This window comes from Caretta caretta, chromosome 4, assembly GCF_965140235.1.
Source record: "Caretta caretta isolate rCarCar2 chromosome 4, rCarCar1.hap1, whole genome shotgun sequence".
Taxonomy (NCBI): Eukaryota; Metazoa; Chordata; order Testudines; family Cheloniidae; genus Caretta; species Caretta caretta.
In genome coordinates, this window is record NC_134209.1 from 140780101 (window position 1) to 140799811 (window position 19711).

At 45.7% G+C, this 19711-nt stretch overlaps 1 long non-coding RNA gene across 2 annotated transcripts in view; it reads left to right on the forward strand.

Annotated features, from left to right (window-relative positions):
• The window catches only part of LOC142071958 (uncharacterized), a 478941-nt gene that overhangs the window by 152693 nt on the left and 306537 nt on the right, over nt 1-19711 (forward strand). The window contains exon 1 of one of the 2 annotated variants that reach the window (XR_012668237.1): nt 9722-9902. The exons of the other annotated variant lie outside the window; for it this stretch is intronic. This is a non-coding gene — a long non-coding RNA (uncharacterized LOC142071958). Of the gene's footprint in view, nt 1-9721; nt 9903-19711 lie in introns of those variants that run through there. 2 annotated transcript variants of the gene reach the window in all.

The following is a 19711-nucleotide window of genomic DNA, read 5'->3' on the forward strand; positions in this document are numbered from 1 at the left end:
CCTTGTTCAACACCTGCATCTCTGGGTTGTTTGTGCAGCCTTTTTACCTGTCTGATCTTCCTCTCAGGACACTTGCCAGTGAATGTTGGGTGATCCTGGTTGCTTTTCCTAACTCTGTTTCTAGGGCCCTGCAAATCCCTTCAGGGTTTCCAACTTCTGGATTTGAAAAACCACGACCACTAACCAGAATAAACATTATAATAAAATAACAGTAGCTTTCAAGAACCATTCTATGTCCTACTCTAGTGAGAAAACATAATCTTATAAGAGCCCATCAGTGCTACCCTTCCTGCGCTGTCTAGCTGTCCACCACCCTCTGTCACCCTTCTCCCTCCTGCCTCCTGATGACCCTTCCAATTCACACCCCTGCAAAGATCCAATCAGGCAGTTTGAGTGGAGGTTCCATCCAGGAGTCCAATCCCCATGTCTCTGTGCACCTAATGGCATATGTTCTTCTTGATCTTCATCCCACAACATACACCATCATACTCCACTTGGCATCTCTTGTCCTTTAACAGCATCTGATTCTATACAATTTCGTATTAGCATAGTCTCTTCTTCACAGTGAGTTAGGCTTTGCCTATATAAATGTTTTGCAGGCATAGCTATACTGATTGAACTGTACTGGCAAACCGTCCTAGTGTAGTTGCAGCTTCTGCCAGCACAGCTTACACCAGTTCCCCAAGAGACGTAATCTATACCAGCAGAAACACTTTAAGCCTCCATATCTGCATCTACACTAGTTCTTCTAGCAGCATAGCTATGTTGGTCAAAAATCACACCCATGGTAGCATAGCTGTGCTGGTGAGAAGTATTAAGTATAGCTCAGGCCAAAGGATAATAGAACTTTGTCCTATATTTGCAAAGTTTAGATTAGAGTGCTCCTGAACCAAAATCCCAGATACAAAGAGCTCCAAACGATGGACAAGTTTGTCTGAGCATCTGGAAGTGACTTTCATGATTGCTCACTTGCCCTATCAAGGACCTAAACAGAGTGCTCATACCAACCTCCACTATGGATGTGGATCTCAAGTATGTGTATCTTGGTTTCACCAGAGCCTTGGGCCTTCAGCAGATTCACAGAAGGGTCTTCACAAGGATGTTTAATTTCACAGTAAATCATCTCATGTATCAGAGTAGCAGCCGTGTTAGTCTGTATTCGCAAAAAGAAAAGGAGTACTTGTGGCACCTTAGGGACTAACCAATTTATTTGAGCTTAAGCTTTTGTGAGCTACAGCTCACTTCATCGGATGTAGTTATAATTAAACCTGGGCAGAGAAGCGGGATATTAGGGGCTGTAAGGAATTGAGAGTTGAATGGGATTTAAACAACTAGAGTTTTTCTGAAGGAGAGGAAGAAAAATTGCAAGGATCTTCTCCTACAACTTTCTCCCATCCCTTTTGTTGCTGGGGTCCCTTGTGGAAGAATCAGCACATCCAGCTGGAGAAATTGGAGAAAGTACTGAGGAGAGCTACAAATATAATTACAAGTCCAGAAATATGACCTACCAGGAAAGATTGAAAACACTGGATTTGTTTAGTCTAGACAAGAGATGACTGAGGGGGGACATAAGTCTTCAAGAATGTAAAAAGTTAGGGTTATAAAGAGGAGGGTGATAAATTGGACAGGACAAGAAGTAATGTGCTTAAACTGCAGCAAGGGAGATTTAGGTTAGATATTAGGAAAAACTTCCTAACAGTAAGCATAGTTAAGAACCGTAACAAATTACCTATCTTTGTCATTGGAAGTTTTTAAGGACAGGTTAGACAAACACCTGTCAGGGATGGTCTAGATAATACTAGATGACCTATCGAGGTCCCTTCCAGTCTTACATTTCTATGATTGTCTCACTGAAGGCTTTTCTGCTGGTATTCAAGTTGGGTGAACAATGAGTTCTGCCTCTGGGCTCGCTGTGGGAGCTTTCCCAATTGGCTTTGCTGGTCTCTGCCTCAGTTTTCCCATCAATAACAATGGTGACCCTGCACTGTACAGCACTTTGAAATCTGTGGATGAAGAGCAGTAGATAAGTGCTAAGTATTATTGCTTCATAGCACATGTCTGTTCTGTGCACTTTCGCTGCACAGACCTACCAGGTCCTGGAGGTACTGGCATCCTTCAACTCATCAGCTGTGATGACTTGTGCACACGTTTTCCCCTTTACGTGTATTTACAGGTTAATAGGAATGAAAAACTAAATGATGCTATTCTAGCTGGATAGTATGTCATTACTATCATTACAGTATGGATTGTCATTATGTTGTCCTCAAAGGAGACAAAGTCAATGGATTTACTTCCAGTTTATAACAGCTTAACTCAGAGATGGCTTTGGGCCTTGGTTATTAGGGAACAGACTGGTAATAGGATAGTGTTGCTAAGTGACAGAGCAGCGTAGAGAACAACAGAATGGATATAGAAGGGAAGCTTTACTGAGGTTGCTGGGCATAAGAACAGGCCATACTGGGTCAGACCAAAGGTCCATCTAGCCCAGTGTCCTGTCTTCCAACAGTGGCCAATACCAGGTGCTTCAGAGGGAATGAACAGAACAGGTAATCATCAAGTAATCCATCCCCTCTTGCCCATTCCCAGCTTCTGGCAAACAGAGGCGAGGGAGACTTCAGGGCTTGGTTTTGCATCCCTGCCCATTCTGGGTAATAGCCATTGATGGACCTATCCTCCATGCACTTATCTAATTCTTTTTTGAACCCTATTATAGTCTTGACCTTCATAACATCGTCTGGCAAAGAGTTGCACAGGTTGACTATGTGTTGTGTGAACATAAACTACTTCTCTAGCACCCATACTGACTACACACAACCTGTTCTACCACATGGAAACCCAAGAGGTCTCCCGAAGTTCTGGGCTGGGAAGTTACGGAATGGGTTGCTGATTGGGCTACAAGAAGCAGAGTGAGGCTTTTAAGAAAAAATCAAAAAGGAAATAGCCCGTACAGATAATCTGCGTGTTTGTTTGGTATCCATCTTTTTTTGCTATTAATCTAACTCTTCTCACTGTTTACAGTTAACAGAGAGCTTGGGAGGCTGGGCTAAGTTTTACAGAGTAATATGGAATATTTTCCATTCAACAGAAACAGAGAATTGAGATTTGCAGTTTGTGAGTTGAGAACTTCTTTTAAGCAATGACAGAAAGAGGCTTCAGAAAGCAGTGGGACCATGGTAATGCTGACAATAGTGAACTCTGCTTTGAGTCTACTGATTGTAGGAGTGTCGTAAGGGTCAGACTCACTAAAACTGAACTGGTCTGGGATTCCCAAGGCACAGGAGGCAGAATCTGAATGAAGCAGAGTAGGAGCTTGTTCAGGTACCTGTTCGCACCAGACATTTTCAGTGACAATGAAGGAATGAGGTCAGATTACACCTCTGTCCACTGTGAGGCCCCCTGCACCAGCCCATGGTGACTGGATCCAGAGTGGTTGGGGAGGCTGGGAGCAGGGTATGACAATAATCAAGAGAATTGCGGATAAGGGTGGGGACAGAAGAACTGATTTATCTGCATTCCTTCCAAACGTGTGGAGTGAGGTCACTATCATTAACTTTGTTATAAACTATTTATCTGAAATTTCAGATGCTCCAGAGTAGCATGGGTATGTATTGCCACCTTGTGGCCAGGATATGAATGTTCTGTAGTGATAATAGAAAGGATTGAATTCATACGTTCAATATGATGGGCCATATTCTCTGCTGCTGGTATTGTATTCACTTCAGTGTATGTAGGCTCGCAGAGATTTTGGTCTAATGCTCACGTGTATAAAGATACATAAGGATATGCTGGAATTCTTTTAGACAATTGCTAACCAAACAATCTTGCTATATGAGCACCTCTCTTTTCATCATTTAAAAACATTAATCTACTGAAATCGGTATTTTTTAAAGGTTAGCTTTGATTTTCTTTTAACATTTCTGCTGCTCTGGAGTTTTATTTATTGGTTTATTCCTTTGTAGAGCATAAATCTATATCCTCTGCGTTTTGCAAGGTCATTAAGAAAGCGCTAGGATTGCAATGTAATGTGCAGCTTTGCAGAGCAACAGAGTTTAGTAGCAGTGACTATATAGGACTGATCCTCCACTGGTGTAAATCAGTATAGCTCAATTAACTTCACTGATTTACACCAGTTGATCTCTCTCTCTATGTAAGTAATGAATCTCCCCCTTGATTGTAGTCTGTCCCATATGCCATGGTGAGAGCTGTACAATGATAGGAGAAGACAGGACTTTTGGGAGAAGAGCCCATAGCTCAACACGCCCCATTTCCTTATGAAAGGACAGCAGTTGCATTGATACTGTCACTCTGTATAGGAAGCAGCAGTTACAGTTACTGAAGAAAGCAGGGTGCTTTTTGTACTGATCTGTATCACTATGTTGAGCTATAACCTTGCTGACAATCCAGCATCATCTGCTTCAACCCTCCTGATTGTGAATATTTATTGTCAGTGCCAGACCCACTCACTGAACTGGTCTGAGACACAAGAGGCGTGGTAGGAAGCACCATGGTAGGAAGCAGCTTATCCTAATGTCTGTTGATACCAGGCCACATTCTATTGATTCTGTTAGCATTGGAACTGGCTTTGCAGTTGATAGTGTCTGTGTCTCCTGGACACACTGATAGTGATTCTGGAGTCTGAGTCATCACAATGTCCCCAATGGCGTCTGCAATGGCGGGGGGGTGGAATTAGAAGTAATATGGACTCATAGATTATAAGGCCAGAATGTGCCATTGTGATCATCTAGTCTGAATTGTTGAGTAACACAGGTCATAGCACTTCCCTGAATTAATTCCTGTTTGAACTTGAGCAAATCATTTAGAAAAACATGCCAGCTTGATTAAAATTTCCAGGGAGAACCCAGCGTGACCCTTGGTAAATGGTTCCAATCACAGGCGCTGAGTTTCTAATCTGCCGGGGGGTGCTCCACCCAGGTCCCACTCCCACTCCACTCGTTCTGCCAAGACCCCAACCCCGCCCTGCTTCTTCCCACCCCGGCCCTGCCTCTTCCCTTCCCCTGAGCAAGCTGCGCCCTCGCTCCTCACCCCAGCACCTCCTGAGTCCTGACACTGGGAAACAGCTGATCCGGGGCAGGGGGTAGGCATGGGGAGGGAGTGGGAGGTGCTGATCAGCGGGGCCCACCAGAGGGCAGGAAGCGCTAGGGGGAGGTTCTGGTAGGGGGGCTTCTGAACACCCAACCATTTTTTTCCTATGGGGCTCCTGCCATCAGGACACCTCAAACTACACTACCTGAACAGTGGGTGTGGTATCATAAAGATACTTGTAAACGCACATCTGTGATAAAATTTTGGGTATTAATGTTAAGTTTTGGCGATAAGAATTTTGACACGGATGTTAAACCTTATGATAATGCTAATTTTCAATTAATACCTGTAAACAGACTTAAAGGTTACCACAGTGGAGAAACCATAACAAACCCGGTTTGCTGGGTGGGGGGGAACTGAGGCACACTGCCTCATGGCCTTAATGGCTGGATGCCAAGAGAACTATAACACAAACTGCCTTCGAGATAGATAGTGACTAACCCTTTGCAGTAAACTAAGGGGGGAGGTGTGATGTTCTGTACCTCAGGGGAATACCCTACACCCCCATGTTCATCCTTATAATATGATTGTGTGGTATCTAATGCAAAGTTTGTCATTTTGGGTGTCTTCGCAAGGCTCATGATGCATTGAGCATTGTTGTTATAGTAATGTTTTAGGTTGTAATTTCATGTATATAATTATGAGGCTGAAAATGTGTCCTCATGGCTTAAAACAAGCCCAGGCAAAACTCTTCTGGAACAGAGGGGCCGTTCAGACCTCATCAGGGCATGTATGGAACAAACCCACCCAGCCTCACAGGAAAAAAGGACACTGGCCTAGGCAGCAACAAAGGATCTGTTGGACTCTTGAGAGAGTCAGCCCCCTTCACTTGGTCAGTGTGGGACTGTGATGAGGTAATGCTCACCTGACTCTGAAGGGGTGGGGGGGCGCAAAATCAAGAGGGAAGAAAGAACATGATAAAAGGAGAGACATTTGCCATGCTCTTCCTCTCTCTTCCACCTCCATCTACAGACATCACCACCAAGCGACTGAAGCACTGATCAAAGGGGAGAGCCTGGCTGAAGGGCAACCAGCCAGCCTGTGGTGAGAAGCATCTACATTTGCAAGGGTACTGAAAGTGTTAAGATCAGCTTAGAATGCATTTTGCTTTTGTTTCATTTGACCAAATCTGACTTGTTGTGGTTTGACTTATAACCACTTAAAATCTAGTTTTTGTTGTTGTTAATACATTTGTTTGTTTATTCTGCCTGAAGCAGTGCATTTGGTTTGAAGTGTGTCAGAGTCTCCCCTTGGGGTAACAAGCCTGGTACATATCAATTTCTTTGTTAAATTGATGAACTCATATAAGCTTGCAGCGTCCAGCGGGCATAACTGGACACTGCAAGACGGAGGTTCCTTGGGTTGTGCTGGGATTGGACATATTGGCTAGTGTCATTCGGTTGCACAATCCAAGCATCTTACATGTCACAGGATGTGCGTGAACAGCCCAGGAGTGGGGGTTGTCACAGCAGAGCAGGGTAAGGCTGGCTTCCAGAGTCAAGGATTGGAGGGACCTAGCAGATCACCGGTTCAGATAACACCAGGGGAACATCACAGGAGCAGAACTCACTTATTCCAGAATAAGATTGTTCACTCATGTAGTTATTCAGGAATAGCTACTCTGAGTTAATAGTTATTCAAGAACAGTTATTAATAGCTATTCTGGAATAACTCCATGTGTAGATAAGCACTAAGGGAATACGAGTTGGTTCAGTTCTTGTTCTGTAATTTAAGAAGCTAGCCTGTTTGATTTAGCTTGTTGTAAAATGTAAGATTAGATTAGTCAAAATGCACATCCTATCTCTTTGTTCTTTTAAAATCCTTGTTTCTCTGATACTTTGTTCCAACTGCTAGATACAAATACTTTGTTTTAAGGAGGCCATTGGTCACTATCACTGATCACAGGTTCACAAAGGTTCCCATAAAATGGCTACACAAGCTTTCTGGTATAGATGTGGCCTCAGTCTTTGTATGGGCTGCAAGGGAAGAAAGCACCAATCTTCTGTTTCTGCTCATGGAGGTACCTGCTGGATGCTTTTAACAGTGGTCACCATTTGTGAGCTGATGTCTGGCTTGTACTGTAATGATAGTGGGAGCTTGGATCCGGCCGATAAGAAGTACATACACTTGAGTGGAAAAAGGGAAGCTGCTGAGTTTATTGTAATATATCAGCCTGTAAATTCCAGCAGGCTGGGAGCTGTAGAAATGAGAAGATGAAATTAGACTGTGGTTTGTGGTTTCTCAAAAGTTGCCCAAAATCTGGCACATGCTTGCCTGCTCTGGGAGTGGGTAGGAAACAGCTGTTACATCGAGTAACAGAGATGGAACAAAGGTTTTTGTACTGGTCTGTATCACTGTGAGAGGGAAGCTCTGTCCCTGCTGACAATAATAATCTCCAGCATCATCCACCTCGACCCGGCTGATTGTAAAAGTGAAGTCGGTGCCAGACCCACTGCCACTGAACCGGTCTGGGATTCCGGAGGGACGGCTGGAAGCCCTGATTTCTGTTGGTACCAGGCCATGTAGCTACTAACACTGGAACTGGCTTTGCAGTTGATGGTGACTCTGTCTCCTGGAGACACTGCCAGGGATTCTGGAGTCTGAGTCATCACAATCTGCCCATTGGAGTCTGGCGAGAGAGGAAAAACATTATGAGAAAAATTAGGAGAATCAAATTAAATGCTATTTAAAAAAGGAAAACTGCAAATATTTATTGACTAATTTTCAGTTGAACCAGTTAATTACATTAAAGTCTACATCCACTAGAAATATGTCCTTGTGATCTCACAGGATGAAGAATTAAAGTTGATTTGATGAAGAGATCTATGATGATTAAATCTAGTTGAGAGATTTATTATCTTAATCTAATAGCTCCCCTGGTGGTGTTCTTACCCTGAATCCAGAGCACTAGGAGCCAGAACAAATGAGTCTGTGAAATCATCCTGATTCGCCAAGTCTGACAGTCACTGAGAATCTAAGGCATAAATAAAACTTTTATATCTGCCCGGCATTGCAAGGAAATGCCACTCAGGCAGAAATATGCAAAGCAGATGCTCTGTATAAATGTGCATTCCCTGTGCCCCTGGGCAGAGGGTGTGGAGAGAGAGCCATGTGCAGCCTCTGGTCTGAGAATGCAGCTCCTATGGATGAAATCGAGTATTATTGCTCACATGTCAGCTAGGGCTTTTATAATCAATATAAGCTTTCGGTGAACATCCAGTGTTTGTGTCTGTATCAGTGATAAGTTGCAGCCAGATTCTGAGAAGTACCTTACCTCAGAAGCAGTCGTACTGATTTCGGTGGCACTGCTTGTGCAGGAAGGTACTATTCAGCTCTGCAGTTACCGCATTTAGATTAGAGTTGGGTCTGAACCAAAATCCCAATTCAAGCTGCTCCAGACTGTGGAAGAGTTTGGTTGGGTATCTGGAGCTGACTCTTACAACTGGCCCCTCTCTCTTTAAAGGACTGAACCAAAGTGCTGAATCCAACCTCCTTGAAATGTTAATAAATGTGGCTCTCAGTCTGTCTCCAGTACATGCCATTCTGGCCCTTCTGTAGTTTGGATCCTGCAGCACATTCATGGACAGGTCATCAGGATTCTGGGAGTTCACACCTAGAGTTACTGGAATAGCCCCGAGCAGAGAAGTGAGATAGGAAAGGCTTTAAGGTTGAATGAGATTTAAGCAATTAAAGATCTTGCTGAAAAATGCCATTATCCATAACAGCAACTGGGTCCATTTAGGAAGTTTGTGTGAGGATTGTGCTAGTGATAGATGGTGGATTGACAGCTTTGGGGAGAGGATACCTGGGGTCTGACCGTCTCCTTCCATGGGGAGTGAAAGTAAGCTGTGCATGGACCCTCTCAAAGAGCTTTCTCCAATCCATTCTGTTGCCAGGGCCTCTTGTGCAAGAAGCAGCGCTTCTGCCCCCGAACACTGCACAGCCTGGGGGATGCACAGGAGGTCAGGGGCATCGGCGTGGTGGGGACTCTGCTTCTTTGTTGGTTCTAGGGCTGTCTGGCTTTCTGCCACAGTCCTGAACCACTGGGACCATGCTGACAATTTTTCCCCTGGCTGGCCTCCCGTGGGGTCCTCAACCACTTCCAAGGGCACACATGGGTAGCTGTGGAAGAGTTAATGCTCACTCAGGTTACATTAAGTCTGTGAAGTCTTTGGGGGAACTTGGTCAAGTTACTTCACCTCTGCCTCAGTTTCCCCATCTGTAACTATAGTGACTTTTCCTGTAGAACACTTTGAGATCAGTGCATGGAAACCAGCAAAGAAACGCTAAATATTATTACTTCATGGCACATGACTGTTCCATAGGCACTTCCTGCTGTGGTCTTAGTTTCCCAGCACCACCAACTCATTAGCCATGACAACTGCTGGCTGGTACTTGTGTCTCTTTCCCTATACATGTGTTAGCAAGTTAATAGAGCTCACAGAAACTAAACAATGGCCTCCTGGCTGGAGAGTTTTTGATGGAATGTTGATCTGAATGTTTTCCTCAAAGGAGCCAAAGTCATTGGATTTTCTTCCAATTTATACCAGCTTAATTCAGAGAAGAATCTGACCCTTAGTTAGGTTTCAGAGTAGCAGCCGTGTGAGTCTGTATTCGTAAAAAGAAAAGGAGTGCTTGTGGCACCTTAGAGACTAACACATTTATCTGAGCATAAGCTTTTGTGAGCTACAGCTCACTTCATCGGATGCATTCAGTGGAAAATACAGTGGGAAGATTTATATACATAGAGAACATGAAACAATGGGTGTTACCATACATACTGTAAAGAGAGTGATCAGGTAAGGTGAGCTATTACCAGCAGGAGAGCGAGGGGGGGGGAACCTTTTGTAGTGATAATCAGGGTGGGCTATTTCGAGCAGTTGACAATGTCTGAGGAACAGTGGAGGGTGTAGGGGGGGAATAAACATGGGGAAATAGTTTACTTTGTGTAATGACCCGTCCACACCCAGTCTCTATTCAAGCCTAAGTTAATTGTATCCAGTTTGCAAATTAATTCCAATTCAGCAGTCTCTTGTTGGAGTCTGTTTTTAAGTTTGTTTGTTGAAGAATTGCAACTTTTAGGTCTGTAATCGAGTGACCAAAGAGATTGAAGTGTTCTCCAACTGGTTTTTGAATGTTATAATTCTTGACGTCTGATTTGTGTCCATTTATTCTTTTACGTAGAGACTGTCCAGTTTGACCAATGTACATGGCAGAGGGGCATTGCTGGCACATGATGGCATATATCACATTGGTGGATGTGCAGGTGAACGAGCCTCTGATAGTGTGGCTGATGTTATTAGGCCCTATGATGGTGTCCCCTGAATAGATATGTGGGTACAGTTGGCAACGGGCTTTGTTGCAAGGATAGGTTCCTGGGTTAGTGGTTCTGTTGTGTGGTGTGTGGTTGCTGGTGAGTATTTGTTTCAGGTTGGGGGGCTGTCTGTAAGCAAGGACTGGCCTGTCTCCCAAGATCTGTGAGAGTGAGGGATCATTTTTCAGGATAGGTTGTAGATTCCTGATGATTGTTGGAGAGGTTTTAGTTGGGGGCTGAAGGTGATGGCTAGTGGCGTTCTGTTATTTTCTTTGTTGGGCCTGTTGTGCAGTAGGTAACTTCTGGGTACTCTTCTGGCTCTGTCAGTCTGTTTCTTCACTTCAGCAGGTGGGTATTGTAGTTGTAAGAATGCTTGATAGAGATCTTATAGGTGTTTGTCTCTGTCTGAGGGGCTGTTGTGTCGTAGAGCTTGGCTGTAGACAATGGATCGTGTGGTGTGGTCTGGATGAAAGCTGGAGGCATGTAGGCAGGAATAGCGGTCAGTAGGTTTCCGGTATAGGGTGGTGTTTATGTGACCATCGCTTATTAGCACCATAGTGTCCAGGAAGTGGATTTCTTGTGTGGACTTAGTTGTGTTTTTTTAAATTAGCTAACAGCCAAAATGTTCTGAATTTAATACTCTGCTTCTCTCTCTCTGGTTTTGTCATCTTGTCAACTGATCGGAGCAAACAGGCAAATGAATAGTGTTGTAATTTGACAGAGCCTTATATAGAGGAGACAGGAAGAGTAAGTAAGGGATTTAAGTCTATTAGCCGTATGTGGTGTGGTAGATACTGGTCTCAGATTTTGCTGTAACCACCAGGAAAACCCTTCCCTGTTGCATGCTCTGACTTTAAGGAACATTTGATGGTTTAGATATTGTTACGTAAGAATGAAAGAAGAATGTTTCCATCCTGTGCTAGCAGTGGTTAGACTATACACCCCCTGGGGGGGAAATGACTGTGAAGATTAAGTCAAAAGAAAGCAGCCGACTGGTGCCTGAAGTCTGACCCTAGCACTGTCCCCATATGGAGAGCAGCAGGTGCACAAACATTGTGAGTCTGTACGCGAAGCCACTGATTCACAGAGCAAAGCAAAAGGAATAGTAAAGTACTAATCTGTCATACAGTTTTGTACGCAGTTTGATCGCCCCAGAGAGCCCACAAGCAAAACCCTTCAAGAGAGTGTGCCCTGGTCTACACTAGGACTTTAGATCGAATTTAGCAGCGTTAAATCGATTTAAACCTGCACCCGTCCACACAATGAAGCCCTTTATTTCGACTTAAAGGGCTCTTAAAATCGATTTCCTTACTCCACCCCTGACAAGTGGATTAGCGCTTAAATCGACGTTGCCGGCTCGAATTTGGGGTACTGTGGACACAATTCGATGGTATTGGCCTCCGGGAGCTATCCCAGAGTGCTCCATTCTGACCGCTCTGGACAGCGCTCTCAACTCAGATGCACTGGCCAGGTAGACAGGAAAAGAACCGCGAACTTTTGAATCTCATTTCCTGTTTGGCCAGCGTGGCAAGCTGCAGGTGACCATGCAGAGCTCATCAGCAGAGGTGACCATGATGGAGTCCCAGAATCGCAAAAGAGCTCCAGCATGGACTGAACGGGAGGTACGGGATCTGATCGCTGTTTGGGGAGAGGAATCCGTGCTATCAGAACTCCGTTCCAGTTTTCGAAATGCCAAAACCTTTCTGAAAATCTCCCAGGGCATGAAGGACAGAGGCCATAACAGGGACCCGAAGCAGTGCCGCGTGAAACTGAAGGAGCTGAGGCAAGCCTACCAGAAAACCAGAGAGGCGAACGGCCGCTCTGGGTCAGAGCCCCAAACATGCCGCTTCTATGATGAGCTGCATGCCATTTTAGGGGGTTCAGCCACCACTACCCCAGCCGTGTTGTTTGACTCCTTCAATGGAGATGGAGGCAATACAGAAGTAGGTTTTGGGGACGAAGAAGATGATGATGAGGAGGTTGTAGATAGCTCACAGCAAGCAAGCGGAGAAACCGGTTTTCCCGACAGCCAGGAACTGTTTCTCACCCTAGACCTGGAGCCAGTACCCCCCGAACCCACCCAAGGCTGCCTCCTGGACTCAGCAGGCGGAGAAGGGACCTCTGGTGAGTGTACCTTTTAAAATGCTATACATGGTTTAAAAGCAAGCATGTGAAAGGATTACTTTGCCCTGGCATTTGCGGTTCTGCCTTTGCAAAAGGTTTCTGGGGAGGGCAGCCTTATTTCGTCCTTCATGGTAGGACACTTTACCACTCCAGGCCAGCAACACGTACTGGGGAATCACTGTAGAACAAAGCATTGCAGTGTATGTTTGCTGGCATTCAACCAAAATCCGTTCACGCGGTGGGAGGAGGCAAAATGCGACCTTGTAACGAAAGCACATGTGCTATGTATGTAATGTTAACTTTCAAGGTTTACCCTGAAAGAGTGTAGCCACTGTTTTATAAAATGTGTCTTTTTAAATACCGCTGTCCCTTTTTTTTTCTCCACCAGCTGCATGTGTTTCAATGATCACAGGATCTTCTCCTTCCCAGAGGCTAGTGAAGCTTAGAAAGAAAAAAAAACGCACTCGCGATGAAATGTTCTCCGAGCTCATGCTGTCCTCCCACACTGACAGAGCACAGACGAATGCGTGGAGGCAAATAATGTCAGAGTGCAGGAAAGCACAAAATGACCGGGAGGAGAGGTGGAGGGCTGAAGAGAGTAAGTGGCGGGCTGAAGAGAGTAAGTGGCGGGCTGAAGACAGGGCTGAAGCTCAAATGTGGCGGCAGCGTGATGAGAGGAGGCAGGATTCAATGCTGAGGCTGCTGCAGGACCAAACCAGTATGCTCCAGTGTATGGTTGAGCTGCAGCAAAGGCAGCTGGAGCACAGACTGCCACTGCAGCCCCTCTGTAACCAACCGCCCTCCTCCCCAAGTTCCATAGCCTCCACACCCAGACGCCCAAGAACACGGTGGGGAGGCCTCCGGCCAACCAGCCATTCCCCCACAGAGGATTGCCCAAAAAAAAGAAGGCTGTCATTCAATAAATTTTAAAGTTGTAAACTTTTAAAGTGCTGTGCTTAAAGTGCTGTGTGGCATTTTCCTTCCCTCCTCCACCACCCCTCCTGGGATACCTTGGTAGTCATCCCCCTATTTGTGTGATGAATGAATAACGAATGCATGACTGTGAAGCAGCAATGACTTTATTGGCTCTGCAAGCAATGATTAAAGGGAGGAGGGGAGGGTGGTTAGCTTACAGGGAAGTAGAGTGAACCAAGGGGCGGGGGGGTTCATCAAGGAGAAACAAACAGAACTTTCACACTGTAGCCTGGCCAGTCATGAAACTGTTTTTCAAAGCTTCTCTGATGCGTACCGCGCCCTCCTGTGCTCTTCTAACCGCCCTGGTGTCTGGCTGCGCGTAACCAGCAGCCAGGCGATTTGCCTCAACCTCCCACCCCGCCATAAACGTCTCCCCCTTACTCTCACAGATATTGTGGAGCACACAGCAAGCAGTAATAACAGTGGGAATATTGGTTTCGGTGAGGTCTAAGCGAGTCAATAAACTGCGCCAGCGCGCCTTTAAACGTCCAAATGCACATTCTACCACCATTCTGCACTTGCTCAGCCTGTAGTTGAACAGCTCCTGACCACTGTCCAGGCTGCCTGTGTACGGCTTCATGAGCCATGGCATTAAGGGGTAGGCTGGGTCCCCAAGGATACATATAGGCATTTCAACATCCCCAACAGTTATTTTCTGGTCTGGGAATAAAGTCCCTTCCTGCAGCTTTTGAAACAGACCAGAGTTCCTGAAGATGCGAGCATCATGCACCTTTCCCGGCCATCCCACGTTGATGTTGGTGAAACGTCCCTTGTGATCCACCAGAGCTTGCAGCACTATCGAAAAGTACCCCTTGCGGTTTATGTACTCGGCGGCTTGGTGCTCCGGTGCCAAGATAGGGATATGGGTTCCATCTATAGCCCCACCACAGTTAGGGAATCCCATTGCAGCAAAGCCATCCACTATGACCTGCACATTTCCCAGGGTCACTACCCTTGATATCAGCAGATCTTTGATTGCGTGGGCTACTTGCATCACAGCAGCCCCCACAGTAGATTTGCCCACTCCAAATTGATTCCCAACTGACCGGTAGCTGTCTGGCGTTGCAAGCTTCCACAGGGCTATCGCCACTCGCTTCTCAACTGTGAGGGCTGCTCTCATCTTGGTATTCATGCGCTTCAGGACAGGGGAAAGCAAGTCACAAAGTTCCATGAAAGTGCCCTTACGCATGCGAAAGTTTCGTAGCCACTGGGAATCGTCCCAGACCTGCAACACTATGCGGTCCCACCAGTCTGTGCTTGTTTCCCGAGCCCAGAATCGGCGTTCCACAGCATGAACCTGCCCCATTAGCACCATGATGCATGCATTGTCAGGGCCCATGCTTTCAGAGAAATCTGTGTCCATGTCCTGATCACTCACGGGACCGCGCTGACGTCGCCTCCTCGCCCGGTATCGCGTTGCCATGTTCTGGTGCTGCATATACTGCTGAATAATGCGTGTGGTGGTTAATGTGCTCCTAATTGCCAAAGTGAGCTGAGCGGGCTCCATGCTTGCCGTGGTATGGCGTCCGCACAGAAAAAAGGCGCGGAACGATTGTCTGCCGTTGCTCTGACGGAGGGAGGGGCGACTGACGACACGGCTTACAGGGTTGGCTTCAGGGAGCTAAAATCAACAAAGGGGGTGCCTGTACATCAAGGAGTATTTCAGGCAGGACTGCACGGAGGGTTCCAATAAGAAATGGTGCACCTAAGTTATCGTTGTTATTGGAACAAGGAGGTTAGCCTGGCCTCTGATTGATACATGGCTAGATTTACCTCGCTGCACCTTCTCTGTGAGTGACTGCAGTGTGACCTAGAGGAATGAGTCCCCTAGACAGGGGAGGAGGCAAATGAGTACAAAACAAATCTGGTCTATTTCTTGTTTTGACCCACTCCATCTATCTTTTACATCTTTGGCTGGCAGCAGACGGTGCAGAAGGACTGCATGCCATCCACATCTCATGGCTGCTCGGCAGAAGATGGTACAGTACGCCTGCTAGCCATCCCCATCTCTTGCCTGCCTGGCAGAAGATGGTGCAATACGACTGCTAGCAATCCTCATCTCTTGCCTGCCTGGCAGAAGATGGTACAGTACGACTGCTAGCAGTCCGTATCGCCTGCCTGCTCACCATAAGACGGTTCAATAGGACTGACTGCAGGACTAAAGAGAATGACCTGGTCAAGTCACTCCAAATGTAGTCCCTGCGCCCATGTCTGCCCAGGCGCTCCCAGCCGACGCGGCCAGGAGCACCTCGGACACGATGAGGACGACTACCAGTCGTATTGCACCGTCTGCTGCCAGAAGGCAAGGGGTTACTGCTACTGTGCAGCAAAGCCGTACCGCGTCTGCCAGCACCCAGGAGACATAGGGTGACGGTTACCTGAGCGGGCTCCATGCTTGCTGTGGTATGGCGTCTGCACAGGTAACTCAGGAAAAAAGGCGCGAAATGATTGTCTGCCCTTGCTTTCACGGGGGGAGGGAGGGAACGGGAGGCTGACGATATGTACCCAGAACCACCCGCGACAATGTTTTAGCCCCATCAGGCATTGGGATCTCAACCCAGAATTCCAATGGGCAGCGGAGACTGCGGGAACTGTGGGATAGCTACCCACAGTGCAACGCTCCGGAAGTCGACGCTTGCCTCGGTACTGTGGAAGCGCTCCGCCGAGTTAATGCACTTAATGCACTTAGAGCATTTTCTGTGGGGACACACACACTCGAATTTATAAAACCGATTTCTAAAAAACCGACTTCTATAAATTCGACCTTATTCCGTAGTGTAGACATACCCTGTGACTTGCTCAAGAGCACTTGGTATCCAACGTACTGATTATAGCAGAGAGGTTCAGATTTCACAAGTGGAATCAGCTTGCACGTGGATTTATTTCCTCCTTGGTGACAGGGTTAAAAAAGACTATCCTAACACTGTGCTTTTAAGGATGGTGTCATAAACATACAGCTCAGGGTAGCATCAAATCCTTCCTTTACCTGTAAAGGGTTAAGAAGCTCAAATAACCTGGTTGGCACCTGACAAAAAGGACCAATAAGGGGAGAATCTGTGGGGGAAGGTTTTTGCTTTGTCTCTTTGTGGGGTTCTCTCAGAGCCAGAGAGGGACCAGGGGCAGGAAAACTCATCTCTTAAGACCTTACCTGAGATAAGATCTAGGATTACAAAAATTGTAAGTAAAGCAAGGAAAGGCATTAGATTAAATTTTGTTTTAGCTTGTGAATTTTCCCTATGCTAAGAGGGAGGTTTATCCCTGTTTTTTGTAACTTTAAAGTTTTGCCTAGAGGGGAATCCTCTGTGTTTTGAATCTGATTACCCTGTAAAGTTACCTTCCATCCTGATTTTACAAAGGTGCTTCTTTTCCTTTTTTTTCCTCTATAATAAAGTTCTGTTTTTAAGAATCTGATTGGAGTTTTTAGTGTTTTAAAAACCCAAGGGTCTGGTCTATGCTCACATGGTTTACCTATTTGGTTGGTAGATTATTCTCAAGCCTCCCCAGGAAAGGGGGTGAAGGGGCTTGCGGGGATATTTTAGGGAACAGGAACTCCAAGCGGTCCTTTTCCTGAATATTTGTCTAACTCACTTGATGGTGGCAGCAGTACCCTTCCAAGGACAAGGAAGGATTTGTGCCTTGGGGAAGATTTTAACCTAAGATGGTAGAAATAGGCTTAGGGGGTCTTTCATGTGGGTCCCCATATCTGTACCCTGGAGTTCAGAGTGGGGAGGGAACCTTGACAGATGGGCTTAATGAGACCCTAAGAGAAAATTGTGAGGGAACTGTTTAATGAAAGCATACAGAAGAGGCTTCCAACTGAAGAAAATCTGAGTTTTAAAGGCTCAGTAGAAATTGGACTAGCAATGGAAAGTGTGGCATGGGAGCTAAAACAGAAGTAGGAACGCATACATTATCTGTAACCCCAGGCAAGAGGTAGTCCACTCAGCAGACAGACCCATATTAGGGGTGTGGAAAAGGGTTCCAGACTCCCTGTGACTGCTGATTTAAACATGCATGTTGCATGCGCTATTAAAAAAAAAAAAAAAAGGGGCATAGCCAAGCTGTTTGGCTCGCTGAGAGAAATAAGAAAGAGTATAGGGTATAGATAAAGGAATATCAATGTATACTCTGTGGACAGAGACAGTAGTGACACACAGTGCGAGAGTGGGGTAGCCAGCCTGGATACGCCTAGCGTGAGGAGAAATGGCCAGTCAGCGATCTGATTGACCCTGCGGGTGACGGGAAAAATGCTCACTATGGAATTGGACACAGGCCCGCAGTGTCTACTGACTCACACTCAGGAAACTTTGAAAAATACCATATTGAGGGAGACACCGATGTTGCTAAAAACGTATATACAGGAGCAAAGATAGTGCCCATTGGGGTGATGAAAGTGAAGTGGAGTATAACAATAAACAATGTTTTTTAGACTTGTATGTCATTGAGAAGGGGGGACTGGCCCTGTGGGGCTGTGAATGTTTACATAAGGTTCTCTTGGCTTGGAAATCTATTAAGATGCTGCAGACTTTAAAAAGTGGCTTGGAGCAAGTTGGGAGCTCCTCTCATTCCAACTGTAAACAAAAAAAAGAAGAAAGAAGTGGTGCCGTAAGAGCATGTGGATATTTTCAGGTCAGCATAAACGCTGAACTGAATGTTCAAAAGTACCGCCTGCCTCAAATTGAAGACATTTTTGCTACGCTAGCAGGGGGATAACGATACAGCAAAATTGATTTGTCACACATCTACCTACAGTTGGAATTTCAGAAACAGTCTAAGGCATACCTCAAAATCAATGCATAAATGAGTCTGTACCAGTATGACAGACTAGTGCAGCTCTTGCTACATGACATAGACCAAGTTTTGCAAGGTATTCCATGAGTGGTGGTGTTTGGATGATGATATTGTGACGGGTGGAAGTGATGCAGAATATCTGGAAACTCTGAAAAGGGTTTTAAAATGTATAGAAGAATCTGGGTTATGACTTATGAGCCAATCGCATAAAATACAAATTTGTCATCGACTCAATAACTTATTGTGGGCACATTATTGATGCACAAGGTCTACTGGACTGCCAGAACAAGACGTGAGAGACAATGGTTCTCAGTTTATTTCAAAATAGTTTTGGTGGTTCATGAAGAAAAATGGCATTAGACATATCATCTCAGCCCCATATCACCCAGCCACCAATGGCTTGGCTGAAAGGTCTGTGCAAACTTTTAAGCAAGTGCTGTGATCCAAGACATGTTAGAAGGGGTCATTACAGCAGAAACTGGCATGCTTCTTGCTAGCATATTGAGAGTAAGTGAATGCCATGATAAACCAAACATCTGGAATGCTGTGTATGGGCCAGAGTAGCTGCCGTGTTAGTCTGTATCCACAAAAAGAAAAGGAGGATGTGTGGCACCTTAGAGACTAAAATTTATTTGAGCATAAGCTTTTGTGAGCTACAGCTCACTTCCAAAGAAGCTGTAGCTCACAAAAGCTGATGCTCAAATAAATTTTAGTCTCTAAGGTACCACAAGTCCTCCTTTTCTTTTTGTGTATCGGCCAGAATCTCAGGCCACACTTGGACTTATTAAAGCCAGACCTACATCTACAAGTCCAAAATCATCTAATAAGTCAAGCTAAAGCATGAGGGATCAGTGAACCTTGTCAGCTACAAGTGGGTCAAACAGTGTTTGTGCATTTATTGGGGACCCAGTACGTGGGGTCTAGCAAATGGTAGTGCACCAATGAGTCCTTTGTCTTATACGGTACAGGTGTCACCCAGTACGTTCTGGTGCCACCACATGAAACAATTGCAAGATTCTAGGGTGATTCCATGCCTAACAAAAGAAGCAAAATTTGGGAAGTTGCCACTTGTTCCAACATTGGTGCTCCCGCTGGAAGCCACAGCAATTAATGTTATGCTGGAAAGCAGCTGTGCTGAACAGCCACCAGCATCTGAGGAACGTGTGCAGATGTTCTTTCAGATGTGCCAGACGCTTCCCCAGCCCCACAAACATGTCAAGTGCCCCCATCTAAAGGAGAAAATATGGTTTTGTGCTTTTTCCCATCTGAGCCCACTTGTGAACCTGATGACTGCCCAAATGCTCCCTCAAGGGCCCCATGTTGCTGCCACATTCCCTCTATCAAATGAAGGATGGACACTGTCAATATCTCCTGTCCGTGTTATTCCAAGTGTCCAGCAGAGTG